Source organism: Phyllobates terribilis, unplaced genomic scaffold (genome assembly GCF_046119375.1).
Source record: "Phyllobates terribilis strain yellow unplaced genomic scaffold, ASM4611937v1 Scaffold_9__5_contigs__length_417890890, whole genome shotgun sequence".
NCBI classification, from domain to species: Eukaryota; Metazoa; Chordata; class Amphibia; order Anura; family Dendrobatidae; genus Phyllobates; species Phyllobates terribilis.
In genome coordinates this window covers 351297175-351317338 of record NW_027362769.1, presented here as the reverse complement: position 1 = coordinate 351317338, position 20164 = coordinate 351297175, and the positions used below count along the sequence as shown (strand labels likewise).

Sequence of the window (20164 nt, the reverse complement as noted above, 5' to 3'; positions counted from 1 at the left end):
ATGATGTACACTGGATAGCATTGTCAATAATGGAGCTCATTTCCTAATGGGGATTGCAATAGACAGAATGTTCAGTAAAAAGAAAAGTAAAGAATTAATAAAATACAGACTGCAATTCAGTCCAAAGTCCTCCCTTCCAAACTCCCTGAATCCAAAGTCACTGAAAAACAAGTCACACACTTACTTTCGTTCACACTTATGCTCCAGTCACACTCGCAAACTAAGAGATTTAAAGAGTTTTTTTTTTTTTCCCCCTTTTCCAGCAATGCACCCTACAGCTCAATGCACTTCCAAAGGGAATTAGTAGCTGTAAAATTTATGAAGGACCATAAGCTTTACTCTGTTTTTATACAAAGACTCTGTGTGTATCCAAGCGGCTATCAGAGAGAAACATATACACATACTATATATATATATATATATATATATATATATATATATATATATATATATATATACATATATATATATAGTACAGACCAAAAGTTTGGACACACCTTCTCATTTAAAGATTTTTCTGTGTTTTCATGACTTTGAAAATTGTACATTCACACTGAAGGCATCAAAACTATGAATTAACACATGTGGATTTATATACTTAACAAAAAAGTGTGAAACAACTGAAAATATGTCTTATATTCTAGGTTCTTCAAAGTAGCCACCTTTTGCTTTGATGACTGCTTTGCACACTCTTGGCATTCTCTTGATGAGCTTCAAGAGGTAGTCACCGGAAATGGTTTTCACTTCACAGGTGTGCCCTGTCAGGTTTAATAAGTGGGATTTCTTGGCTTATAAATGGGGTTGGGACCATCAGTTGTGTTGTGCAGAAGTCTGGTGGATACACAGCTGATTGTCCTACTGCCCTCACACCACCCTCATGGAGTCAGTTTCTAAACGTTTGTGCAGACACATGCACATTTGTGGCCTGCTGGAGGTCATTTTGCAGGGCTTTGGCAGTGATCCTCCTGTTCCTCCTTGCACAAAGGCGGAGGTAGCGGTTCTGCTGCTGGATTGTTGCCCTCCTACGGCCCCCCTCCACTTCTTCTGGTGTACTGGCCTGTCTCCTGGTAGCGCCTCCAACCTCTGGACACTCCGCTGACAAATGAGCAATCCTGGATGAGCTGCACTACCTGAGCAACTTCTGTGGGTTGTAGAGTCTGTCTCATGCTACCACGAGTGTGAAAGCACAACCAACATTCAAAAGTGACCAAAACATCAGCCAGAAAGCATTGGTACTGAGATGTGGTCTGTGGTCCTCACCTGCAGAACCACTCCTTTATTGAGGGTGTCTTGATAATTGCCAATAATTTCCATCTATTGTCTATTCCATTTGCACAACAGCATGTGAAATTGATTGTCAATCAGTGTTGCTTCCTAAGTGGACAGTTTGATTTCACAGAAGTTTGATTTACTTGGAGTTATATTCTGTTGTTTAAGTGTTCAATTTATTTTTTTGAGCAGTGTATATTAGTATTATTTTTTATTATAGCGACATTTATTCCATGGTGCTTTACATGTGAAAAGGGGTATGCATAATAAAAACTGGTACAATAATCTTAAACGATAGATGTCACGGACTGGTACAGGAGGAGAGAGGACCCTGCCCGCGAGGGCTCACAGTCTACAAAGTATGGATGAGGATACAGTAGGTGAGGATAGAGCTGGTCGTGGAGCGGTATGGTGGAACGATGGTTACTGCAGGTTGTAGTCTTGTCAGAAGAGGTAGGTCTTCAGGTTTCCACAGTAGGCGAGTGTATGATATGTTGGGGTAGAGAGTTCCAGAGAAGGGGGATGCGCGGGAGAAATCTTGTATGCGATTGTGGGAAGAGGAGATAAGAGGGGAGTAGAGAAGGAGATCTTGTGAGGATCGGAGGTTGCGTGCAGGTAAGTACCGGGAGACTAGGTCACAGATGTATGGTGGAGACAGGTTGTGGATGGCTTTGTATGCCATAGTTGGGGTTTTGAACTAGAGTCTCTGGGCAATGGGGAGCCAGTGAAGCGATTGACAGAGGGGAGAGGTCGGGGAATAGTGGGGAGAAAGGTGGATTAGTCGGGCAACAGAGTTTAGGATACATTGGAGGGGAGCAAGAGTATTAGAAGGAAGGCCACAGAGCAGGAGGTTGCAGTAGTCGAGGCGGGAGATGATGAGGGCATGCATTAGTGTTCTTGCAGATTCGTGGTTGAGGAATGTGCGGATCCGGGAAATATTTTTGAGTTTGAGTCGACAGGAAGTGGAAAGGGCTTGGATATGTAGTTTGAAGGAAAGGTCAGAGCCCAAGGTTACCCCGATTCAGCGAGCTTTAGGGACTGGGGAGAGTGGGCAGCCATTGACTTTGATGTGTAGGTCAGATGAGGGGGATGAACGAGCTGGTGGAAAGATGATGAATTCAGTTTTATCCATGTTAAGTTTTAGAAATCTAGCAGAGATGAAGGATGAAATAGCGGACAGACATTGTGGGATTCTGGTTAGTAAGGAGGTAATATTAGGTCTAGAGAGGTAGATCTGGTGTCATCACCATAGAGGTGATACTGAATGCCGTGAGACTCTATGAGCTGTCCCAGGCCGAAGGTGTAGAAGGAGAGGAGCAGGGGCTCTCGGACTGAACCTTGGGGGACACCGACAGATGGGGGCGAGATGAGGAGGTTGTGTGAGTGTGTGAGACACTGAATGTCCAGTCTGTCAGGTATGAGGAGATCCAGGATAGGGCCATGTCTGTGCTGTCAAGAGATGAGAGAGTCTGGAGTAAGAGGCAATGGTCTACTGTGTCAAAAGCAGAGGACAGGTCCAGGAGGAGGAGGACAGAGTATTATATATATAATGTGTTTGTGTGTATGCCTGATGTCTGTATATATGTGTGTATATATAAACTGCTCAAAAAAATAAAGAGAACACTCAATTAACACATCCTAGATCTGAATGAATGAAATATTCTCATTGAATACTTTGTTCTGTGCAAAGATGAATGTGCTGACACCAAAATCACACAAAAATCATCAATGAAAATCAAATGTATTAACCAATGGAGGCCTGGATTTGGAGTCACCCCCAAAATCAAAGTGGAACAACACACTACAGGCTGATCCAACTTTGATGTAATGTCCTTAAAACAAGTCAAAATGAGTCTCAGTATTGTGTGTGGCCTCCTCGTGCCTGTATGACCTCCCTACAACGCCTGGGCATGCTCCTGATGAGGTTGCGGATGGTCTCGGGTGGTATCTTCTCCCAGACCTGGACTAAAGCATCCGCCAACTCCCGGACAGTCTGTGGTACAACGTGACGTTGGTGGATAGAGCGAGACAATGATGTCCCAGATGTGCTCAATCTGATTCAGGTCTGGGGAACGGGCGAGCCAGTCCATAGCTTCAATGCCTTCATCTTGCAGGAACTGCTGACACACTCCCGCCACATGAGGTTTGGCATTGTCTTGCATTAGGAGGAACCCAGGGCCAACCGCACCAGCATATGGTCTCACAAGGGGTCTGAGGATCTCATCTCGGTACCTAATGGCAGTCAGGCTACCTCTGGCGAGCACATGAAGGGCTGTGCGGCCCTCCAAAGAAATGCCACCCCACACAATTACTGACATACTGCCAAATCAGTCATGCTGAAGGATGTTGCTGGCAGCAGATCGCTCTCCACGGCGTCTCCAGACTCTGTCACGTCTGTCACATGTGCTCAGTGTGAACCTGCTTTCATCTGTGAAGATCAAAGGGCGCCAGTGGCGACTTTGCCAATCCTGGTGTTCTGTGGCAAATGGCAAGCGTCCTGCACAGTGTTGGGCTGTGAGCACAACCCCCATCTGTGGACGTCGGGCCCTCATACCACCCTCATGGAGTCGGTTTCTAACCGTTTGTGCAGACACATGCACATTTGTGGCCTGCTGTAGGTCATTTTGCAGGGCTCTGGCTGTGCTCCTCCTGTTCCTCCTTGCACAAAGGCGGAGGTAGCGGTCCTGCTGCTGGGTTGTTGCCCTCCTATGGCCTCCTCCACATCTCCTGGTGTACTGGCCTGTCTCCTGGTAGCTCCTCCGGCCTCTGGACACTACGCTGACAGACACAGCTCGCATTGATGTACCATCCTGGATGAGCTGCACTACCTGAGCAACTTCTGTGGGTTGTAGAGTCCGTCTCATGCTACCACGAGTGTGAAAGCACAACCAACATTCAAACGTGACCAAAACATCAGCCAGAAAGCATTGGTACTGAGATGTGGTCCCCACCTGCAGAACCACTCCTTTATTGAGTGTGTCTTGATAATTGGCAATAATTTCCATCTATTGTCTATTCCATTTGCACAACAGCATGTGAAATTGATTGTCAATCAGTGTTGCTTCCTAAGAGGACAGTTTGATTTCACAGAAGTTTGATTTACTTGGAGTTATATTCTGTTGAAGTGTTCCCTTTAATATATATATATATATATATGCATATATATGTATGTATATATTGTGCAGTAATTTATATGTACCCGAAATAACGCCAAAACATAATTGTTATCCCACCTAAAACAACACATTGATATTGATGGGCTTCAATTCAGGTTTTTTTATTCTTTTTATTAAAGAAAAGCAGACATAAATGTACAATCGTCAGGGTTTCTGGGCGCACTTTTCTGTTTCTCTCCAGCCGCCATTTACTAGGCACCAGATCAGAGGAGTCCGTGTTAAAGCAGATAAAAGGGAAAAAAATGTCTGCATTCAGTTTTTAATTTCTGTTCTGTATCCAAGAAGCCAGAGCTGCAGACAGAACAGTTTGCTGGAGGAGAAAGATTGGTGGTGGGCCTCGTCGAGGGCTGAGTGACCCAGACATAGTGACAGAAGAGCGGAGGCAGAGCGGCGTGTATACACTGCATTGTGTGCGAGGGGTCACCAGTGTGTCTGGATTACCCTGCTTACATCTTCGCTGGTGTTGGAGACGAATATTCAGCTTCTTCATGTCGATTACTTTCTATTTTTGCTTTTTGGAGAAAAGAAAAGCAAAAATTTTATATATATTTTTTTTTAATTTCGTTGTTACGGTTGATACCAGAGGTGACCGTCAAGTTCAGCTTTTCATCATCCTCCGAAAAATAAAAAAAAGAAATTCAGGAAATGGGAAATTGTTTAAAGCAATGATTGTATTTGTGCCGGGAAAGGTGAAGGTGCCCTGCGTACCCTGTGGATGCAATCAGACCGTTCTCTGGGTCAGCACGCCACTATGAAAGTCAACAGCTCTGCAAAATCTCCTGTCTGCGCTGCGAAAAGACTAAGAAGATAAAAATGCGCCCATTTATTTCAGTTTGCCCATATGACATGATGATTATTTAGTAAAACAGTTTACCCCAAGGCTTTACAGGTGGTTTAAAGGGGTTTTCACAATTAGTGAAACAGTGCCTCACGTGTCCATGGGATATGTCTGGTATTGCAGATGGTCTTCTTTGAAGAATGCGATTAATATGTGATATTAGCATTAAATTTTATTTCATAAATCAGTACTTGACATGAAAATAAACTCCATTATATTTCTTATCACAGAAATCTGCTAATTAGTCCTCCTGGAGTGACCTCTCACTCTCAATTCATGGGTAAAATCTTTAAGTGAAGACTGATTTCCCCATCGATAGAAAATGACAGTTGGTGCTTTTAAAATTCTATGTAGAGGGAGGAGCTAGAGGCTACACTGACATTCTGCTGTAAGTTCTAAAGAGACGTACAGTACTCCATAGAACCGTATGAGCACCAACTGGCATCTTTTATCTCCGTAATGGAGAAGTTTGTATTGAAGACTGATCTTTAGAGCATTTTTTTGAATGAATGATCAGTCCAGAAAGAGAAAGCGGATTTCTCTGCAAGCTAGTCACTCTTTCAATATTGGATCTCTGCAAGCAAGTCACTCTTTCAATATTGGATCTCTGCAAGCAAGTCACTCTTTCAATATTCAGTGAATATGAATAGCGGTACCAGAGCGCCAATAACAGGGCAAAAATATTAAAAGGACTGATTTATTAATACACACACAACGCGTTTCGGTGGACACAGCCACCTTCATCAGGTGTGACAAGCAGCAAACAATTGATCCTTATATACATTTGACTAGGTATACAATTACTTAAAAGGGGCGGGGCCAGATACAGAGTAATACCTCTATATTAACCCCTTGAGTTCATATATGCTCAATAGAGTAAAAAGGATTGTTATAAAATAATGCCTAATGAAGCATATAGGGTTCTTATAAAAAGGATTCGCTGTAAAAAAAAACAAAACTTGTGAATCCTATAATCTTAATACTTCATAGGATATATTGTCATCTACCACCCTATATTTTAGATTATATAAAAAAATAATAATAATAATTTTTACATACAACATAAAACAATGCATAAATATAAAGTATAAAATTACAATCAGTTTCTATCATTATAATTAGGAAAAGTAGACGAAGAAAGGAAAGAGAAAAAAAAGAGAAAAAAAAAAAAAAAATTCCAAAAAAAAAAGAAAAAAATCCCCCCCCAAAAAATAAAAAAAAAAATAAAAAAAAATTTTTCTTTAAATTTTTTCTCCCTTCTCTCTCTCTCCTCCCTCCTCCCCTCCCTCTCTCCTTTCCCCTCTTCCCTCCTTCTCTCTCTCCTCCCCCCTCCTCCTCCATATAAAAGATATATATAATAAATTTGCTAAAATATGAAAACAATTATTTAAAAAGTTGTCTTCTCTATATTAAGGTTCAAACCTTCAGGAGACAAGGTTCCCATTTTGAAAATCCAATAATTTTCACGTGTAATGAGACGATTTAGTCTATCAGGGTGTGTATCAACTATATGATCAATGATAGTTAGTTTTAGGTTATTAGGATTTTTTTGATGTTCTTTTAAGAAATGATTAGAAACACTATGTAGGGGAAAGCCGTTTCTAATATTTTGGCGATGTTTATTTAATCTGGAGTGCATTTCCTGGATAGTGCGGCCAATGTATTGCAGGCCGCAGGTGCACTGGAGCAGATAGATCACATATGAGGACTGACATGTAAGTCTAAAGCGAATGGGATATATCTCTCCAGTGACTGCAGAGACGAATGTTTTGGCTCCGTTATCAATGGATTGACAGCATAAGCATTTAGGGACATTACATTTATAACATCCATTATTGCTGATAGGAGCTGAATGGTTCGGTCTTCTACCAATTGTTGTATTGCTGGGGGCTATATAGTTTCCTAGATTTTTACTCCTCCGATATATGACATGAGGAAATTCCGGTAAATGACCAGTTAATATTGGATCATTACTTAAAATGAACCAGTATTTTTTTAATAAACTGGATAACACTTGCGTAGGTTTACCATAGGTAGTAATCAGATTTAAACTGAAATTGCTGTATGGCTCTTGGCTGGTATTCTTGGATTTGTTGATACACAGGTTCTGTGATAGGAATCTAGTTTTGGAGAAAGCATCCTCTAATAATTTCCGGGGGTATCCCTTAGCTCTAAAACGTTTTTGTAAAACCTTAGATTCCAGAAAAAAATCCGAATCATGTGTACAATTTTTTCTGACACGCCAATATTGACCGTATGGAATATTTCTAATCCAGCTGGGTAGATGGCCACTGTCAAATTCAAGATAGCTATTTACATCCACTTCCTTAAAGTGGGTAGATGTGGATATTTTACCCGAATTGTCTATATTTATCTGAAGGTCAAGATATTGAATATTACTCTCAGATATGGTAGAGGTAAAGGAAAGACCCCAGTCGTTAGAGTTTAATTCATCAATAAATTTGGCAGCCTCCACAGTATTTCCACTCCATATGATAAACAGATCATCTATAAAGCGGCGGTACATAACGATGGGTTTATCAGCGCCGAGGGATTGCGCGATGTGGATAGACTCGAATGCCCCCATATATAGATTTGCATAACTGGGGCAAACCTCGTCCCCATCGCGCAGCCCCTCAGCTGCCGATACATCACCCCCTCAAAAGAAAATACATTGTTCTCAAGAATGAAAGTTATACCCCTCAATAAAAAATTTTTTTTGAGGATCTTGTAAGTTAGGGTCCTCATCTAGGAATATTTTAATTGCCTGTAAACCCAATACATGTGTGATATTGGAATAAAGAGAGCTTATATCGAGTGTAATAAGAAGACAGCCTGGAAGAGGGGGTAATTCTCTCAATAGTCTAATTAAATGTGTAGAATCCTTTAAATGAGAATCTAGGGATAAAACGTACTTCTGTAAAAAAAGATCAATATAGTGGGATAAGTTGGATGTGATAGAATTAATACCAGAAATAATAGGACGTCCAGGGGGATTAAATTTATCTTTATGAATTTTGGGTAAAAAATAAAAATAAGGGATTTGAATTTTTTAATGTCTAAAAAGGATTTTTCTTTTTTATTGAGGAAGCCAGCTGTAGAGGCCCCTGCTACAAGTCCTTTGTACTCCAAAAAAATGGTTACAGATGGGTCTGCTTCTAATTTCACGTAGTAGTTTGAGTCGTCTAAGATTCTGAGGCCCTCCTTGATGTACCAGCCCCTGTTCATTATCACAGTCCCCCCTCCCTTAACTGCTCTCTTTATAATTATTTCTTTATTATCCTGAAGGGTTTTTAATGCACATTTCTCCTGGTAGCTCAAGTTGTTCACTTTTTTTGAAATTGGGGGGAATGTCCTAAGGTCCCTCAAAATTAATTGTTGGAAAGTTTCAAGGTGTGAACCTTTGTGATGTAATGGATAGAAATTATTTTTCCCCTTCACATTTACATGAGTGAAAGGGTCCAGTAATGGGGGGCCGGGTATATTAGATTCTTGAATGGAGGGGGATACTGTTGAGCATGAACTAATAGGATGTGATTTTCTCTTATCTTCCAATAGAAAATGCCTTTTTAGTGTCAATTTCCTTATAAATTCATTTAAATCACAGAACAAAGTGAAATTATTAAATGGGACAGCTGGACAGAAAGATAATCCTCGACCTAACAAGGATTGTTCAGCTTCAGATAGCACATAGCTAGAAATATTAAAAATACCCCCACAACCGATAGGGGTTTCTATCTGCAGGGAATTTGTATTCTGGTTCATTGGCAAGATTTCATTTTCTTTATATTTGGATTGTGTCTCAATTTCGGCATTTGGACTATTTTTATTACACTCGATATAAGCTCTCTTTATTCCAATATCACACATGTATTGGGTTTACAGGCAATTAAAATATTCCTAGATGAGGACCCTAACTTACAAGATCCTCAAAAAAATTTTTTATTGAGGGGTATAATTTTCATTCTTGAGAACATTGTATTTTCTTTTGAGGGGGTGATGTATCGGCAGCTGAGGGGCTGCGCGATGGGGACGAGGTTTGCCCCCAGTTATGCAAATCTATATATGGGGGCATTCGAGTCTATCCACATCGCAATCCCTCGGCGCTGATAAATCCATCGTTATGTACCGCCGCTTTATAGATGATCTGTTTATTATATGGAGGGGAAATACTGTGGAGGCTGCCAAATTTATTGATGAATTAAACTCTAACGACTGGGGTCTTTCCTTTACCTCTACCATATCTGAGAGTAATATTCAATATCTTGACCTTCAGATAAATATAGACAATTCGGGTAAAATATCCACATCTACCCACTTTAAGGAAGTGGATGTAAATAGCTATCTTGAATTTGACAGTGGCCATCTACCCAGCTGGATTAGAAATATTCCATACGGTCAATATTGGCGTGTCAGAAAAAATTGTACACATGATTCGGATTTTTTTCTGGAATCTAAGGTTTTACAAAAACGTTTTAGAGCTAAGGGATACCCCCGGAAATTATTAGAGGATGCTTTCTCCAAAACTAGATCCCTATCACAGAACCTGTGTATCAACAAATCCAAGAATACCAGCCAAGAGCCAAACAACGATTTCAGTTTAAATCTGATTACTACCTATGGTAAACCTACGCAAGTGTTATCCAGTTTATTAAAAAAATACTGGTTCATTTTAAGTAATGATCCAATATTAACTGGTCATTTACCGGAATTTCCTCATGTCATATATCGGAGGAGTAAAAATCTAGGAAACTATATAGCCCCCAGCAATACAACAATTGGTAGAAGACCGAACCATTCAGCTCCTATTAGCAATAATGGATGTTATAAATGCAACGTCCCTAAATGCTTATGCTGTCAATCCATTGATAACGGAGCCAAAACATTTGTCTCTGCGGTCACTGGAGAGATCTATCCCATTCGCTTTAGACTTACATGTCAGTCCTCATATGTGATCTATCTGCTCCAGTGCACCTGCGGCCTGCAATACATTGGCCGCACTATCCAGGAGATGCACTCCAGATTAAATAAACATCGCCAAAATATTAGAAACGGCTTTCCCCTACATAGTGTTTCTAATCATTTCTTAAAAGAACATCAAAAAAATCCTAATAACCTAAAACTAACTATCATTGATCATATAGTTGATACACACCCTGATAGACTAAATCGTCTCATTACACGTGAAAATTATTGGATTTTCAAAATGGGAACCTTGTCTCCTGAAGGTTTGAACCTTAATATAGAGAAGACAACTTTTTAAATAATTGTTTTCATATTTTAGCAAATTTATTATATATATCTTTTATATGGAGAAGGAGGGGGGAGGAGAGAGAGAAGGAGGGAAGAGGGGAAAGGAGAGAGGGAGGGGAGGAGGGAGGAGAGAGAGAGAAGGGAGAAAAAATTTAAAGAAAAATTTTTATTTTTTTTTTTTTGGGGGGGATTTTTTTTTTTTTTTTTTGGATTTTTTTTTTTTTTTTCTCTTTTTTTTCTCTTTCCTTTCTTCGTCTACTTTTCCTAATTATAATGATAGAAACTGATTGTAATTTTATACTTTATATTTATGCATTGTTTTATGTTGTATGTAAATATTATTATTATTATTTTTTTATATAATCTAAAATATAGGGTGGTAGATGACAATATATCCTATGAAGTATTAAGATTATAGGATTCACAAGTTGTTTTTTTTTTTACAGCGAATCCTTTTTATAAGAACCCTATATGCTTCATTAGGCATTATTTTATAACAATCCTTTTTACTCTATTGAGCATATATGAACTCAAGGGGTTAATATAGAGGTATTACTCTGTATCTGGCCCCGCCCCTTTTAAGTAATTGTATACCTAGTCAAATGTATATAAGGATCAATTGTTTGCTGCTTGTCACACCTGATGAAGGTGGCTGTGACCACCGAAACGCGTTGTGTGTGTATTAATAAATCAGTCCTTTTAATATTTTTGCCCTGTTATTGGCGCTCTGGTACCGCTATTCATATTCACTGATTGTCCTTTTCCCCCTGTTGGGGTGCGGTAGAGCTGCCTTTAATCTATTGTTTTTTCACCTGTGGGAGCAATTTAATTAAAATTACTACCCTGGTTTTCCAAGCTGCGCTGCCTTAACCCCTCCGGAGCGCTGCCGGGGGTGTTGGTGAAGCTGGGCGTCTATCTCGGCATTACATGCTACTAACCTGACCACGTGATATACCACCAAGAGATCAGGATCTGTGAACGCTGCTGGAAATAGATGACAGCCACCAACAGAGCGGAGCTTGTGGAGCTTTACACTGGGGTTGTGCAGAGGTGCACAACTTTATAAGGTTAGTAGCCATCCCCACACCCCTCTACAAATTGCAATACTGAGTCACCCATTGCGCCTTGTTCTCTCCTCTCTTTACTCTTTCAATATTGGATCTCTGCAAGCAAGTCACTCTTTAAATATTGGATCCTAAGTAGATGTTGAGGCAAATGCAATAGCCTTAATGTTAGTTGCCAGAGGGCAAAAATTCCACCATGTTAGATAGCTATCATGTCACACATTTGTTTTGCATTTTAAAGGGAGCTGCAAAATCCTGTCGATCTGTGTGTGGTCATCGCTCTAAACACTGCTTTGAAGTGTGTATGCATGAGCTCTTGTATAGAGCCGTGTGTGTGGCCTCAATAGTATGTCTGTGGGTTTCTACAGCACTCTTGTGAGAGCTGTGCATTTCAGATTGGTGGAGCAATCGGTGGAAGTCACAGAACCCGGGCCCCCGTCAATCAGCAGTATTTTGCAGTCCCTAAGGCAATGTTCCCCAACTCCAAGTTCTCAAGAGCCACCAACAGGTCATGTTTTCATGATTTCTTTAGTATTGCAGATGATGGAATTATCACCAATACTAAGGAAATCCTGGAAACAATCTGTTGGTGTCTCTTGAGGACTGGAGTTTGAGAACACTGCCCTAAGGCATAGAAAAAAAGTGTGAAATTAGTTAAAAGGATTTTTATCAAGTTTCAAAGTTATCCATTGGTGATCACTGGGATTCTATCCTTTGGAATCTACACCGATCACGAAAATTAGGCTATACTGAACCTTGTCTGAATGGAGCAGCAGTTGAGCATGCTCAACCACCGCTCCATTAAAACTGGGCATTGCAGAGTCCCATTCTCGGGACATGTGGTGTCCTAGGGTCATAATCCCAACGATCAGCACTTTAAATTTTGTAACTGTAATTGAAAGCTGAAGTACCAAACACACGAGGAGCTGTGGCAATTTTTGAAAGAAGAGCAGCCTTGTTTTTTTTTTTCTTCTAATCCTGGAAGTTCCTCTTTAATGTACTTACTGGACATTGAATCCTACGTTCGCCTTTGCAACTATTGTTTTTGCTTCAAATTTGTGAAAAAGTTGTAAAAATCATACTGCTGTTCTATGCATACAGCACATAAACTCATCAACGTTTTCATGGTTACAGACCACAAACAAGACCTTCCTAGTTTCATCCTGCACTCTTGAACTTTGGCAAGAACGAAGAGGCAGGTAGAAGAGAGAAGGTTGGCTGCACAAATGAGATATTTGCTCATTGCACCGGCTATCTCATCACTCCCCCATACATGTTTATGCTCATATTGACTTTTATGTGTTCTCTCCTGAGAAGGTTTTGCTTCCGGAAGGGAGCCCAGCGAACCGCCTCCTACGTTCACCACTTCTTTTGATTAGCTGGTGCAACGTCGTGTGAACAACTATGACTTTGTGCCAACCTAGAGGAACCGCTGATGATGTCAATAGGAGGTGGTTTCCTGTGCTCCCATCTGGCACCCATAGAAAATTGACATGGCTGCTGGACTGTGAATCGATTTGGACCATCTCTAATTCTGAGTACTTAGAGTGAGGGAAGCTGCTGCTGGTCACTTTCGGTGGCAACTTAGCTCCCCGAGAACTGAAGGTAGGTAACGTCCCTCTATGATATCCATGTGATCAAAAAGGGCAAATGGACAAGGATGGTATTAATAGGCCCACCCCTTTAATTTATTTTCAAATTAAGGCAAAGCTGTTCAAACATTGGACAGATGTTGTGGCCAATTTGGTCTGTCTGCCATTGAAGCCCAGTAAGCTATGCCATGTGAGAAGTTCAAGGGGTAACGTCTCCCCTTGTGGAGAGTGACATGCTTAATATGCCAGTGTAAGGAGACTGCCACCTATTGGAAGTTGCCATCCTAAAAAAAGGATCGATGTTGACTTTTAGGATTGCTACTTCCAAGAGGTAGCACCAGACATCAAGTCCTCTTCCTCCCTGAAGAGGCAATTTGCCTATGAGAGAAGTTGACAGGAGCTTTTATGACATCAAGACCAGGCCGTGAACACTCATAACGTTTCCTTTTCGTCATTTTTGGATGTTCAATTATCCTTTCTTGTAAACAATCAACGCATTTTCAGTTGTGTGGTGAAGCTAGATCAGACTCACACCCCCACATACATTGATGATGTCAATAGCTCAAAATGAAAGAATCGGTCTAATGAGGACGACTCTATTCTCAAAGCGGTCATCTAAACCGTCAATGTATTGATAACTGGTAATGATCAATTCTGCTTCCAGCGCGGTAAGTTACAAATGAAAAGATAATGAGCATCTCATACACTTGACATGTTTTTAAGTGGAAGAAATAAAACCACCTCTTCATGTCTGAAGACTCTCACAGCATTGTCTGAATAAATGAGAAGGTTCATGTGAATATTGTTGTGTCTGATATTCTTCAATCCCCTTCCTTCATTCAGCGTATTTATAAGTTCTGCAGTGACTTTCACTGTTCAGTCTTAAAGAGAAGCAATCATCAGAAAATGGCCCATTTTTTAAATCAGGCGTTAAATGTGTTTTTTTTTTATATATATATATATACAGTACAGACCAAAAGTTTGGACACACCTTCTCATTTAAAGATTTTTCTGTATTTTCATGACTATGAAAATTGAACATTCACACTGAAGGCATCAAAACTATGAATTAACACATGTGGAATTATATACTTAACAAAAAAGTGTGAAACAACTGAAAATATGTCTTATATTCTAGGTTCTTCAAAGTAGCCACCTTTTGCTTTGATGACTACTTTGCACACTCTTGGCATTCTCTTGATGAGCTTCAAGAGGTAGTCACCGGAAATGGTTTTCACTTCACAGGTGTGCCCTGTCAGGTTTAATAAGTGGGATTTCTTGCCTTATAAATGGGGTTGGGACCATCAGTTGTGTTGTGCATAAGTCAGGTGGATACACAGCTGATAGTCCTACTGAATAGACTGTTTGGCAATGTTTTTTTCCCATATCACAATCCACATTGAAAATAAAAATTAGACGTCTTCTAATTTTCACACTAGCCACTGGGGCTTTTTTAGACTCTAACTTCCTGTTGTTTCAGAAAACAACACATGTACATAGCAACAATGGTCAGACCCAACCCCTATTTTTTTGAATGGAAGAAATACATGTTATACTAACACCTGATGTAAACCATAGATCATTTTCTGATTCTAGATTATCTTTAAAGGGGTAATGAAAATTATACCCTTGATTTAATTGGATAGTCCTGTCCAGCCTTAGGGTACAAGTCTGCATTCACTCTGTGTGACTACAGACTTGTAAACAGGACTGTGGAGTCGGCAAGCCAAATCTCCGACTCCTGATTTTCCCTGACTCCGACTCCACATCACTGACTCACTACTGAGCATGTACATAAAGTGCAGCACCGACTTATATCAGCTAAAAGCCAAGATCCTTTGATCAGGATTAGAACAGACATTTATAGGCCATTTCATAACTTTCCCAAATTCTTATGAAAAAATTTACAGCACATACTGCACAGGAGAGCACGGGTAGTGTGATAGACAGAAATGAGGGAGGAGATATAGGGTGGTGCAGAAATGTGGAGAGATTTGTGGACGAGAGAGATAATTTTATATTGTATTCTATAACGATTCAGTAACCAGTGCAATGGCTGACACAAGGTGAAGGCATCGGTGTAGCGGCTGGACAGAAATGCGACCCTGGCATTCAGGATGGATTAGAGAGGAGAAAGTTTGGTAAGAGGGAGACCGAACAGAAGAGAGTTGGAGTAGTTGAGACGAGAATGAATAAGAGCGACATTAAGTGTTTGCAGTTTCAAAGGTGAAAAAAGGTCGGATTCTCAAGATATTTTTAACTTGTAGGTAACATGAGCGATTGGCTATAGGTAATAAAGGAAAGTTCTGTGTCAAATATGACCCCAAGATGAGCATGCTGCTTGGGAGTTATGGCTGAACCACCCAAGGCAACTGCAATATCGGGTATAGGTAGGGTTAGTAGAGGGAGGAAACATGAGAAGTTCAGTTTTGTAGAGATTCCGTTTCAGATAGAGGGAGGACATGGCGTTAGAGACAGCGGACAGACAATCCCTGGGATTTTATATTAAGGTGGGGGTGATGTCAGGAGAAGAGGTGTATAATTGAGTGTCATCAGCATACAGATGATGCTGGAAACCAAATCTAGGGGCAGTATATAGAGAGAAGACGAGGGGACCTAGGAATGAGCTTTGAGGAACACCGATAGTTAAGGGGAAGATTAGAGGATTAAGAGCCAGCAAAAGATACAGTGAAGGAGCGGTCAGAGAGGTAGGACAAGAACGAGGAGAGAATGGTGTCCTAGAGGCCGATAGAACAGAGCATAGTGAGGAGGACTTCTAATTGCAGACAGTTTTTTTGAGCTTTTTGCCCCTCGTCAGTGCAGAGTAGGATAATGATCTTTGAGGTCTCGTGGTAAAGTTTACAATTGAGGAGAGTGCAAAGCTGGACATTTTATACCTCAGACAATACTTCCTGGGAAAAATTAAATGCAAAAAGCCACTTCTAAGAGTAAGAAAGCTAGCTGTTTGTCGCTACCCATTAAAGATTGTCACACCTTAAATTCATGTTCACCCTTTAAGGTGCTCATTTGACCTTGCTACCATTTAATAAATGTGTGGAGTACATCGTGGTAGGCATTTCTCTTGGTGTCCGTTTTTGGTGGAGAATCATAGAGGGGATTGTAACAGATGGGCATTTGGTGAGGGGTTTCCTGATTTTACATGTTCTGGTTGACAACAATAAAGCCTGGTTAAGCTATCTGCATAGTAATCTAACGCCTAATTTATATGTGCACTCGTATTTCTGTTCCATCATTGGACTTGAAAACTGAAAATCAAGGTCTTGTTGGATTCATTACATAAGTTGCACTAATAGGACTTAACGGACAACATCAACTACAATGGGATTTGTTGGGGTTGCTGTAATGGTGACCATCATTTTACTGGGGAAAAAAAATAATGCATTCTATACTAGGTTTTATTGCTTTTTTTTATTTATTTTTTTTACAGGATCTGCAACCAAGACTTAGACACAGATGTGAACCTTATCTATTTGGTCCCCCATATCTATGCATCCTCCACTGAGGGCTTTATTGGCTGTAGTTTCCCAGTTGCTGTAGGAAAACTATTTACTTCTACCCACTTTTATAGCCTTAAAAAAATGTAATTTTATGCCGTCAGCTGTTTGAGATCTATTAAATCCAGTGCAGCCGATGACAGCTGTGAAATATTACTCACTCCTCCGATGTGGCCATCGTATTTTACGGCATTCCTTTGCGTTTAATTCCCTTCTTTTGTTTTAAGATTACACAGCTTTAGCGTGGTCAGTAAAAAGTCCCTGGGAAGTTAGTAAAGCATATAAATGTATTGATTAGCTTGGAGTTTGTACAGAAATAGGAATTTGCACAGTTGTATTGGAAGTCATGCAGCTTCTCGGAATGAAAGGAGATGTTTATGGCATGTTTGGTTCCATTTGTGGAAGTTTAGAGCTGGAATGGAAGAGATGTGGTTTTGAAATGATCTAATTCTCCTTAAGTTAAAGGGGAATCTTCTTTAAGAAGTTTTCGGAGATGTCAGAAGTTAATGTCTTTGGGGGTCTATTTGTAAGGACTAAAACCATGAAGCTTTGGGTCCTCGAATCATAAAAACAACTCTACTCTTTCTACTCTGTAATGACTGTTAGACCAAGGAAGAAAGGAGAAGAAATGGTGGACCAGAATAACAATGAGCATGTGCGTTCCTAAGCAATCTTGATGCTGAAGCTTGCCAAGGTGGAGTGAATCCCCAAGTTTTGGTCTAGAACTGAAAATTATTTGATACTCCTCTTCCTTAGGTACCTATTGATGCTCGGAATATAGGGATGATTTATCTGCCCAAACCACATTTCAAATTCTTGGAGGTGATGTACTATATAGATCATGGGACCAGTTTGGAAAAGCCATTGATATCATTGACGCCATTTAATGTTCTTCTCAAAATTTGAATCCCAAGTTGCTGGATATTTAGAGCTCCATTGCCCCCAAAATTGCCAAGAAAATAACTTTGTTGAGGTAGAAACTTTACCGTTTTTGTTCTATTTGCAGAAAAGGGAACCAAACATAGGCTTTACGGAACTAGACCTTGATCAGTGAAGTGTTCAGTAGACTTGGAGAAAGAAGGGATCCCTAAAATAATATTATGCAGTTTCTAAAATATTCCTGAATATAGATTTAAAGTGAACCTACACGTTAATTATATGCCTAGACTTTAGTTTTAACCGCATGAGTGCCATTGGGTTGTTTACAACAGGAACAGTGTGGCTGGTAAATGAGTCCTGAACGAGTCCCTCATTGACCATAAAGTTTATGTAGGGTGTTTATTATTACTACTTGGTAGGACTAGTTAATTTTAAGCACGGCAATGAAAGGGAAGACTAAATCTACATCTGCTATAAAATGACTGCCATTTGCAGAGCTCATCTGCTATTGTGACAGAAGCGCAGAATATTCCGATTTCTATGCTGCAATCAGGTGCCCATTGTCTGGGTAATCTTCGATATCTTGGTGCTATACCGCCACCACTTAGTTTTTGTCAGGGAGGTGGCTTTACATTTTAACACACCTGTATAATAAAAGGAACTTCAATGAGACCAATTTCCAGGTGCGTAAAACCTAATGAATATCCCTCAAATGTCAATGATTTTCTGCCCATTGTATGGCAAGATTGATTTCCAGGATTCCTGCTGGAGAGTAAGCGACACATGCTTTGGTCTAATGAACAATTAATTTCCATCTCCGTAAAGGATTCTTAATTATAGTGGGATGTTGCCTTCTGAATTGATTAAATAAATAAGGAGGAATTAATATCGCATTACTTACCAGCGGTGGTCCTCCATAATGATGTATTCAGAACGTCTAGAATAGGGCTTCTTACTCTACTCTATGAGGACCTCACCTGCCAATCTATGGCGAAGCCTTGGCTTTACCAACCGTGGATATCTATGCCAAAGCAGAAGCATGTAGATGTTGTGTAATGAGTGTGCTGCAGCTAATATTCTAGGTCCTACGGTGCCAATCGCTAGTCGTAATTCCCCAATAATATCGTTCTCGATACTAGCCACAATACCTCAGTTAACGGCCACTGTGCCCTAGTGAGCAAAGCACTTAACGTTTTTATCTTCCTGCCACTGTCTTGATATAGCGCCTCTGCTGGTATAAAAGCATCATGTCCTGAAATTATGGGACTGTTCTTGTGAATTTGGGACACATGAGACTTGGGGTGGCTTCACAGTTTGGTCAAGTACTGCTCCAGAACACCTAAACCCTGAGACAATATTCACTGCTATCAGAATCAGACATAGGTAGAAGACCTCTCTAAGTGGGCCAGGTCCCATTTAGCATAGTAAATGTGCCCCATCTCTCAACAAGCTCAGTCTGGAGGTCCCCCTAAGGTTTCTTAAAGAACCCCTTCCGTAATTGTCAACTATGAAGTTCAACTACTCAGCCCCTTGTATGCAGTCAACATAGCAATAAACTATTCATCAAGTATCAGCGGTGCCTCCTTACCTTATGGGCCCATTTCCATCTGCACAAAAGCTGTGCATATGGTGTCTGCCTCACTCACCCCAGAATGTATTATATTTCCCATATGTTCATTGTTTTGGAGTTAAAAAAAAAAAAAAAAAAAATGTGTGCTGATTCCTAATCTAAGACCACATCAAAGTGCACCTCAAATTTGATGCGGTTTTAAACCTGCTGAGAAAAGTTTAGAAAAGGACCTTTCACAGCGTTCTAGACTCGAAACAGAACCAACTCATTGACTGATTATTTGATAAAGGGGTTGTCATCCTTTAAGGTACAAGTGTGCAATCACTCTGTCACTGCAGACTTGTGTGAATTCTCACCCACGTTGGGTCCATGACACAAGTATGTGATTTGCATACATACGGTCACGTGCCAACTAGACGTGCGCGACCTTGCTCAATACAAGTGTATAGGGAGCGAGGCTGGACATGACTAGTCGGAATGTGACCGGGAATATGCAAATAACATACTTGCAGTCACATGACCACCTGCTCCCTGCACCAAATAATCCTCACGGCACGCAGTTTTCACGATGTGAGGACTCACAAGTCTACAGTCACATTGAGTAACTGCAGACTTTTAGTTTAGGGCCGGACTACCCCTTTTACTCATTCTGTAGCCAGCACTGGGCTGAAAAACAAAGATGCTTTTAATAGCAAAACACTGAAAATTTTTTAATGAATTTGAATTGCAAAAATGAGTTTTAGCCCAAAATACTGATGCATCCAAGGACATAGTGATAGGGAATTTAGAATTGAGATTATCCTAGACAAGATTCTGTAGTTCTGAACCATCACTGAATTAGCTTGTCCTACCAGCTGTGGAGTCATGGTACCTTTCTCTCCGACAAGGGATCGGTTTTAATCCAGGGCTTGGGTAACACAGATGAGTACAGGATGGGGGAACAGACGTAGACTTGAATCATATCTCCTTTATTAATGCCATTTCTGTCACTGTAAGGCTCCTTCCAGG

General features: G+C 40.4%; 1 protein-coding gene across 4 annotated transcripts in view; it reads left to right on the top strand.

Annotated features, from left to right (window-relative positions):
* The window catches only part of MAD1L1 (mitotic arrest deficient 1 like 1), a 751355-nt gene that overhangs the window by 559661 nt on the left and 171530 nt on the right, over positions 1–20164 (top strand). The window lies entirely within an intron of this gene.